General features: G+C 39.5%; 1 pseudogene; it reads left to right on the top strand.

Moving 5' to 3' along the window:
• Positions 1–5,177: 5,177 nt before the first annotated feature.
• LOC140534525 (transforming protein RhoA pseudogene) lies at positions 5,178–6,562 on the top strand (annotated as a pseudogene).
• Positions 6,563–10,137: the final 3,575 nt, after the last annotated feature.

Raw genomic sequence — 10,137 nt, 5'->3', positions numbered from 1 at the left:
AAAAGGGGAAGGAGGAGGATGACATGGCGAGATCATGGAGGCAATGAATATGAGCTTGGACTGACTTCAGGAGATAGTGGAGGACAGAAGCACCTGGCATTCTATGGTCCATGGGAACACAAAGAATTGAACTCAACTGAACAACAGAAAACAACAAAGGTAAATAAAGTGGAGGTACAAGGTAAAAGTCTTCCATCACAAGGAATAAGATGACAGTCAGGTTATTAAAAGGGACTAGCAGCAAGATTCATTTGTTGCTGAACCACTTGAGTGAAATGAGATCGAGCTGTAACTTGTATTTTCCTTGGCCAGTTGATGAATTAAGAGTAGTAGGTAGGGAATTAAGTGACCCAGTTTGTGGAGACCAAAAGACAATGGCAAGAACCATGCCTATCATTCCTTACACCAACTCTGAGTTAGTACCCTATTCCTCTACCCCCCTCCCCAAAAATATACTGACTTGAAACTCTCAGGATGTGTATAGGTGGATCTATACTGGGTATATAGGTCAAAGTAGCCTAAAACAGCTATAACATTATATGAACAATCTAAGGTAGTGTTATTAAGACTAATGAATAATCTGAAGTATAATTCATGTCATGACTGTGGTCTTTGTCACAAAGCCTGAGGGACTCTGGCTTTAGTGATTTCAGTGGTATTTTGAGGTAGCTTTAGCTTGGCAGGTAGCAGTTGGAAGGCTAAACAATTCCAAGACACAACCCTGGCCTGAACAAAGACCAACCTTATGTATAGCTTCCATCATTATGTATAACAAGCTTAATGGTCCCCTATCATATAACCTTAAATAAATTTAATAATAAATTTAATCTTCCTTGCCTAGCAAAAATTTAACACACTTCCACCAACTCAATTTATTAACCTTGTGTTTTAAACTTGATTTCTTACCCACCTCATCAAATAAGTCTTCTTAATGCTCCACATATGTGGGTTCCTCTCCATCAGATTGCTCCCATTATGATTCCTACTTCCTCTAATCTTCAATCTCCCTCTCTACCAGCTTGTTACTTCTCTACTTCTTCCTGAAAACAATGTTTCCCCTTTTGTTAATCCAACCATATTGTCCAATATCTTGTCCAAGCTCTTGTCCGATATCTCCTCTCCTTGGTTAAACTCATTGAGAAAGCATTCTACTTTAGGTACCTTCACTTCATTTCTTACTCTCCTCTAAGTCCTTTTAAAGCTGACTTTTCACCTCTTTATTCAACCAAAACAGCACTGTGCTCCATTCATATAGTCACCTTACTTCAGTCCCTTCATCACCTAGTCTAGACTACTGCAGAAGCTTTCTAATTCAACAGCCTTTTGGCTTCAGTTGTCTCCCCACTCACATCATCCTCCATCATCCTCAGTTGTAAAAGAGATATTCCTAAAGTTTAGACTTGAGCATGATAGCACCTGCTTAGTGAGCTTTCAGAGCTCTCTGTTACTTACAGGCCCAAGTAGAAAGCCATCTGTTTGGCATTTCAAGATTACTTTTCCAGTCTTACACTTTGTACATTACACTATGATCCAACTGTACATCATATAACCAACTATAGGGCAGGGATTGTGTTTTTGCCTTTCTTTGATCAAATGAAGGGGCATATGTGATATTCTTCATAAAACGTAAAGTCCTATGTCAGTCTGTTATGTTATACTTGATCCTATATAGCATTTTAAACTTCTATATGAATATAAAATACTATATCAAGCTTTGACTCCCCATCTCTTAACATGCTGCCTAGCACATAGTAAAAAGTTTTTAATGCTGTTGTCTTACTTACTGTTAAGGACTGGGAGGGAACAGAGAAGTAAAACGATGCCATCAGGAATCTCACAGTCTAGTTGGAGAATCAAGAGTCAAATGTGATCATTGAAGTGATATAAGAAAGAATTACCAATATAGTACAAAGATGTCACAAGGCAGCATCATTTTAGCATCATAGATGTAGAACTGCAAGAGACCTTAGACACCATTTAGTCCAACTCCCTCTTTTAAAGATAAGGAAATTGAGGCCCAGAGAGGCTAAGTGATTTATGCCCAGGGTCTCAGGCAGAGAGTGCTTTACAGGCAATGAGCCTTGTAAGCATTCAAAAAAGGAGAGGAATCATGACTGGCGTGATCTGGGATGGGTCTGTACAGAAGGACTGTTTTTCCTTCTGCTTTATCTCCAGAGCCTAGCACAGTGCTTTATACTTCATGGGTGCTTCATAAATGCTTGTCGGCTTGATCATTGCTGACTAAACACACTCATTTTTGGGCTTTGGGCTCAGATTCTTCACCATTAGATCTGATGTGGCAACTAGTTTTAAAATGTTGGCAACATTTTAATCTCTATAGCAAATCACTAAGTAGAAATGTTCTCTCCACATTTAAATGATATCACTCAGTCTCTTTTTGCTCTTTTATAAAAACTGCTCTAGATTACTCCAGTCTTCAAAGTTTTACTGAGTTTTACTGAGTTACTGGAAGCCAGTTAGAGACCCCAAAGTACTTTTAGCAATTTTGTTTGAGTTGTGATGATGCTTCTCAAACAAAGATTAAAGATTGGTTCAAAGGATGACTTTTTGCATCCCATGCAGCAGCTGATTGATCACAGAGCTTGAGGGAACTTTAGCACAGTGGTACTCTCTAGACCTCTACTGAGAATGCACTGCCCATATCCATGCAGGTTCACTTTTCGGTCACAGAGCTAGGATATTTCCTCTGAACATAAAATTTTAAAATGCTTTATATCACTTATCCCAGTACCATGTCATAGACTTTGATTCAACAGCATCAAGTCATAACATCTAATTGGTCCTGAACACACTTCCTGACCACCTCTCAGAACATGAAGGCTGCCTCAGACTTGTTTTATGAGTATGTTTTAACTTTCAACCTCAAAAAAAAAAAAAAGCTCACTTTAAAGAAGAAACTAGAAATTACAGAATCATAGCAACAGTTCAAGATCTGATGACCTCTCATGGGATTTTCCCTTAATTTCTATTTTGTTACATCTTTTGTGGAAGAGATTTCTTTTTCTGTTCATTTACCAGATGGAAAATTTTCACATTACTATGTTTCACCTGTACTTTCCTATAATTTGTGGGGGAAGAGAGTTAGGAGCTATTTTTGAAGGATGACTTCAAATATGAATAACCTGAGTAATAGGAATAAGCCCACAGTTTGAGAAGCAGTAAGATACATGATCCATAACCAAACAGATGGAACAGGAAAATTTGTCTAAATAGAATTCATTCAGTTAAATGGATTACCTTTCTAACACATTTTTGGATTCAGGAGTACATAATATTCTTGTAAAAAGAAACAAGAAACCTCATATAACCAAAGCAACAATAGCAGAGCAAACTAGCACCAGGCAACCATGTTCCTAATGATTCAGAGGCATTATAAGTCCTGATATGCTCTCTAAATCATTAAAGAAAGATTAACTTATATTCACTATCACTTTAGTGTTAGCTACAGGAATCTGCATAAGATTTAGTTATGGTAACCACTAACTAAAAGCGAGCATCCATATCATAGTGGTACAGGGTCAGTCTTCCAAGTCAGGGAGGTCTTTTTGCCCTTTCCTGTTACCTAATAACTGACTTCACTTTTCAGTGCCCCAAGTGACTCTCTTATAACTAAGACAAATTACCCATCTTAGAGGCACCACACCAAGAAATCCCCTACACCAAAGAAATCACACATCCAGACAAAATCCCAGCCTGTTAGCCATAATATGTGATTTCCCCTAAGTATCACATCAATCCAAGACTGTTGAGTTTCCTCCTCTTCAAGGAACACCAAGCATTTTGCAAATACTATATAGTCTCCATATCAAATATGTACTGATGGAGAAATTAAGACAAAAACCCAAAATTATATCATGAATTTCAGAGTCATGGTATTATAAGATCTGAAAAGGACTTTGAAGATGCCATCTTCCCCACCTCATTTTACAAATGAAGAAAACCAACCCCAGGGAAATGAAGTGAGTTGGTTTAGGTCACACAGAAGTCATTGATGGAGGCAGGACTAGAATTTAGGTCTCTGGACTCCTAATCCACCAGAGTTGGCAAGTAGCTGTTAATCTAATGGCTCCTTATTCTGGCATAATTGTTATGAAAGATATATTCATAGAATTATAGAGCTAGAGATAGAAGACATCTCAAGAGGCCATGTAGTCCAACCCCCTCATTTTACAGATGAGGAAACTGAGACTCAGAAAGGTTAAATGTACTATTCTAGGCCCCATAGGTAGCATAACACACTGTGTTTTCATCAGACGCTTCTAGATTATAATCATTGGACTGACTATATATGAACCATTGTTAGATGGTTAGGAATTCTAAGGCTTCCATTTAAATGTGCATACATTTCCATACACACACAAAAAAAATTTAAAGTAATCCTGCATTGTGATTCTTAACTCTTATCTGGCTTTGGGAGAAGCTGCATCTAAACAGTTGGTATGAAATGTGATAACTGAGGAAGAAAATAAAGTTGATCTCTCAAGGCCATTACCACACAGAGGCATCTGAAGGTGTTTCCCCATTTAGGAATGCTCGATTCCATCTGGATAGCCCTCCTCTTCATTCAGCCCTCTCACCCTCTCCCATTCCTGCAGGTTGCTTACAAGGTGGCTAGGAGAAACCTAAGCAGCAGTTTGAGAATTCATTGGTATTTTAGGTGGCTGGGATGTTTCCATAGCAACAGTGGATACTGCATTTTCAGGCTGCTGTCTGGGACCTTCTTGTACTGAAATAGTGGAAAGGCTATGGAGGAAAAAGCCAAAGACCTTCAACATTTCCCTGCCTCCTGTCACTGCCTGTCTGAGCTCTCAGCCTGCACCAGGCCAGCCAGAACCCACAGAACAAACAACTCATTAAAATTGTTGGCTGGCCCAGTGATGGATTAATGACAACACAGTTTACAGGGTTGGTGGAACAATAAAAAGGGCATGGTCTCCTCCCTGTTTATGTGAAAGAAAACTTTTTTTTTTTAAATCAGGGACAGGTTTTTGATAAATATTTTGTCATTTACAAAATGTAATGCTATTCTGGTGCAAATGACAGATCAGGAGGATAAAAAGCAAAAGAAAGAGTAATATCCAGGTGCAGTTTATAAAGTACAACGCCACTGGAAATACACTGAGCCTTTCTCCCCTGTGCACCTCTGTGCACTGCTTGTATTGAAGTATATGAATTCACAGTTTGAAAATGTGACCCAAACTTTACCAAGAACTATTTATAAATTCTGATTTGGTGGTCCCCCCCCATCACTCTCTTCTCGCCCGCCCGCCAGTTTGTTGTCTAGAAACTGCCTGGTCCTAGAACGCGCTGCTCGAGGAGCAGCTTGCCCGGTCTACCTTAGCCATGGCCGCCATCCGAAAAAAGTTGGTTATAGTTGGTGATGGTGCATGTGGGAAGACATGCCTGCTGATCGTATTTAGCAAAGACCAATTCCCTAGAGTTTATGTACCCACAGTGTTTGAAAATTATGTAGCGGATATTGAAGTGGATGGAAAACAGGTGGAGTTGGCTTTGTGGGACACCGCAGGGCAGGAGGACTATGATCGCCTGAGACCTCTTTCTTACCCAGAAACCGACGTCGTGCTCATGTGCTTTTCCATCGATAGCCCTAAGAGGCTCGAAAACATCCCAGAGAAATGGACCCCGGAGGTGAAGCATTTCTGTCCCAACGTGCCCATTATCCTCGTTGGGAACAAGAAGGATCTTCGAAATGATGACTACACCAGGCGAGAGCTGATCAAGAGGAAGCAGGAGCCAGTGAAACCCGAAGAGGGCAGAGATATGGCGAATCGGATCGGTGCATTTGGTTACCTGGAGTGTTCAGCGAAGACCAAAGACGGTGTGAGGCAGGTTTTTGAAATGGCCGCACGAGCCGCTTTGCAAGTCCGACGAGGAAAGAAAAGATCCAGGTGCCTTGTTTTGTGAACACAGTGGAAAGCCTAAGCCCTCACTCGGCTAATTTTCTAAGTGCTGTTTATTCATCTTAGTGTATGATTACTGGCCTTTTTCATTTATCTATAATTTACTTTAAGAGATTTACAAATTAGAAATCATCTTGCTACCAGTATTTAGAAGCCAACCATGACTGTTCAATAACAGTCTGTGTCCAACATATCTGTACACATCAGGGTCCCTCTGACATGACTTAATAACCTTCCTTCTCCCAACCAGCACATCTGGCACTAATTCAAGGGAATTCTTAACTTCTTGCTTCTTTCTAGAAAGAGGAAAGGTGACAACTTTTGTGACTTGGACTTTAATTACTTTTATACCTAACATGCCCTGTTGCTGTCACCTGCAGGGCCCTCTGGGGAATAAATACAGTCACTTCAGAGCAGGACCTCTTATAAGGCTTTTATTAATATAGCTCTGGGGTATTGTTCAGTTGTTTGAAAGTGGGACCCAGCCAGAGATGGCAAGTCCCTATACAGCTGTGGCAAAGCTACAGTTCTGTGGTTTCATGTTAGTTATTTTAGAGTTACTGTGTAATTAATTAGTACTGCTTAATGTATGTTTCCAAAAAATAAATATATCTACACAAGCTTAGATGTATTTTTTTGTGTAATTGGATTTCCTAATGCTGATATTTGTTATCTCTACAGAAAGTCTCTTTGTTGTTTTTTTTTTAAGAAAGTACATTTGAATATAAAGTCAAAACATTTGAAATCCCTTTTTGTCATTTTCTCCAGGGAATGACAGCCATTAACAGTTCCTTTTCTGCACAGCATAGCCCAGTGTCCACCCCTGTCTTCTGGAGCTGGGGTCAGTGAATGGTGAATTGGTTTCACTCCAAGGCAAAGCCATGGTTCAGAGTGATTGACCTGAACTCAGTTGCTGCATCTTGGTCTATAGGACGTTTCTTTATTTCTTACTCTTACAGTGGTGACTCCCTTTAATCTCCTGGGCAAGCTTGCTACTCATTCTCTTTGTTGGTGGCCAAAGTCCCCCTTGGAACTTCTCATTCCTCTCCAGCTGCCTAGACTTTTTTCTTTATCTGTTCATTTTTTCCAACTACTAATGGAATAAAGGCAGTTTTCTAAAAGAAGAAGAAGAAAGAAAAATAAGAAAAAAAAATTCTGCTTGTCCCAGATGCGATGTTTCTCTGTCTCAGTTCTTTCTTGGACAAGAGCAAAGCTGTGTAATGTGAAGATGGTTGCCTTCCAGTAACCTTGTATGTTTACAACAACATACGGTGCAACGAGATGCAATGCAATGGAACAATATCCACAATTCTCTTAGCAAACCATTACCTTGCAATCTCAGAGATGGACAAAAGTCTGACTTTTTCAGTGACATTTGGTACATGAACAGCACCATCCTCTGTCTCTCTTTCATTCTAGGACCACATAGCAGTCAAAGGCAAAGAAAGTCTTGCTTTGTCTCCTTGCAACAAAGCAGTTGCCCGCTTTGGGGGTTGAACCAATATGGTGGAGTATCAGAAAGTACAGCCAAGCTCTCCAATACATCTTCTCCACAAAGAGTTCAAACAAACACACTAAGTTCTGATCAGGAAATTCAAGAAAAAATCCTAGTGAATTCTATTTCCCACCCATGTCAGCATAAGAAGATAGGAAGAGAGTTCTAGGGATAGAATATAGCCGGACACATGCAATACACAGGAATTGGAATAAGAAAGAGGCTAATCTGCAGAGAAAGAGGAATAAAAATGGAGAGCAGATTAACCAACACAAACCAAGAAGGGTGGATTTAGACCATCACCAATCTGGCAATTCCTTGACTGTGCATGCTTGTTCCAAGAGTTTCATTTTTCTTGTTTTCTCAGTTGGGGATGAGCAGAAGGGGAAGGAAGAGAAGGAGTAGTTTCATATGAAAAAAATATTTAAAAAAAAGAAAGCATTTGGAATAATTGGGCATCTAGGTGGTACAGAAGATAAAGTGTTGGACTTGAAGTTCAAAAGATCCAAATTCCTATGTATCCTGAGACTCTTATTGTGTGACCCTGGATAGATCATTTAACCTCTCTGACCCTCAGTTTCCTCCACTATAAAATGGGAATAATAGCACCTACCTCACACAATCACAGTTTCGAGGATCAAATGAGGTAACATGTAAAGCACTTTATAAACCTTAAAGTGCTTTAAAAACACTAGTTATTATTAGTTTGAGAGAAATTGTAACCAATATCATCCTTTTTTTAAAAAATGTACAAAATTATCAGACAGTTAAGTGACAATCATTTCTTCAAGATTTGTAGTGGACAGTTCTTTCTTTCATGCAATTTTTGAACACTGATTTTTCCAAATAGCTCCATAGCTATTTCAGTGTCTTACGGAACAAGATTTCACAACATGACAAAATTCCTACTTTCATCAGAGCACACTAAAGAGTCAGGGGCTTTCTTGGACACATGTGCATGCTCCAGCTTACTTCAGTTCAGAGTTATCTCTATCAATCAACCAAGTAAGGCACCTTGCTGAGTACTGGAGACAGAAACACCAAAAATAAAACAATCCCTTTTCTTGAAGTCCTTACATTCTTCCTCCACTTCTTGCTCTGGTGAGTCTTCTTTTCTCCACATTAAGCATTCATGAACTGCTAAAACACTAATTACCGAGAGATGCAATACTAACAGACCAACTGTCTGCCTCCTATTTCTTTTGTCTGCTGCCTTGAAAAATATTTAATTTATCCAACCCCAATCAACTGAGGGAGTTTTCTCTGGAGTTGGAAACTGTAGAAACAGCAACTGTTAAGATCTCCTTCAGAACACTTGTCTGGCTGCCTCTGGCATTATCTCTCCTATGCCCAATTCCAGTCCACCTTGGGGATGCCACTTGGAAGATACCATTGGCAAGAGGCATCTCAAGATAACAATCCAATTAGAATTTAGAGGCCTAGCTAGTTTGCAAACTTCTCCATATTTAATACTTCCCCTGGCCTATAGCTAACAAGATCCTAACTCCCTTTCAGTTAATCCCTGATTGATATTTGCCTAAGGCAAAAAAACAAAAACAAAAATACCATCTCTTTTCCCTGCTTCCTCTCCCCACAGACTTTTATCCCTGCCCTTCTGAGTTCTGCAGTCTCTTATGCCCTCTACTTCCACTGTGCCCTCTGGAACCTCTGCTTTATCTTTAACAAACTGCCCTTCAGACTAGTTCTCTTCCTCTCACCCTTTCCATCTTTTGTTACTCACAGAGACTTTCTCTTGAAGACACAGGGTCCTATGCTACTACTCTTTGCGCAGGTGGCCACTTCTTTTACGCCACCAGACACATAAGTCCAGAAGCTGGAGTCACCATAATCTTTGGTTCCCACTGATTCTTCGAGACCTTTCTTTACTCCATCATTATCACTGAGAAAGCTTTTCTCTTCTGAAGGTCATTTATCCTTAGATATCACTATCCAGATGGTTGTGTCTTCTATCAACCAATCTCCTGACTACTCTGTCCTTTTTCCATAAATTAGTACCCCAAACTCTTCCCTTTTCCTTAGTGACAACAATATATACATTGATGACCTATTGAGCATTCTGGATGCCCAGTTTAGGAATCACCTCGTGGTCTCCATCTTTAATCTCCATTATCCACAGGGATAGTCTCACCTTAGACATTACACTTGCAAAACAATATTCTCCCTCCATGATCTTGAGTTGTGAAATTTCTCCTCTCATTTTCCTTACATCTCTTTCCCATTGTTTAAATCCTCCTGAACTTTTTCATCCCTACTGCATCCTTCATTTCCCCAATCTCTGCTCCTAGTCCAGTCACTGAATCAGTAAACATTTATTAAACACCTACTATATGCCAGGCACCATGCTAAGTACTGGGAATACAAAGAAAAGCAAACAATAGTCTCTGCTTTTAGGAAGTTCATGGTCTAATGAGAGAGGCAACAATCTAAACCATGTACTGTTGACCTGAAAACTTGGTTAAAGAAAAGGCAACAGGCTAAATGCATACATTTTATGATTTAATTAATTAATCAATTCCCTATTAAAGAAAATGGTAACATAATGCATTATGGAGCCAGAAATGTTCTGGCTACCCAGTGCGGAAATCTTCTGGCTTATATACATTTTGCCGTGAGAAGGGAGCTCTCCTAGTTGAACAAATCATAAATTTAGTAAGACAAGACAATTAACAAAGTAATGTC

The sequence above is a fragment of the Notamacropus eugenii genome, chromosome 3 (genome assembly GCF_028372415.1).
Source record: "Notamacropus eugenii isolate mMacEug1 chromosome 3, mMacEug1.pri_v2, whole genome shotgun sequence".
NCBI lineage: Eukaryota > Metazoa > Chordata > Mammalia > Diprotodontia > Macropodidae > Notamacropus > Notamacropus eugenii.
Note: the sequence above shows the minus strand (reverse complement) of the source record. Positions and strands in the feature narration are given on the sequence as shown.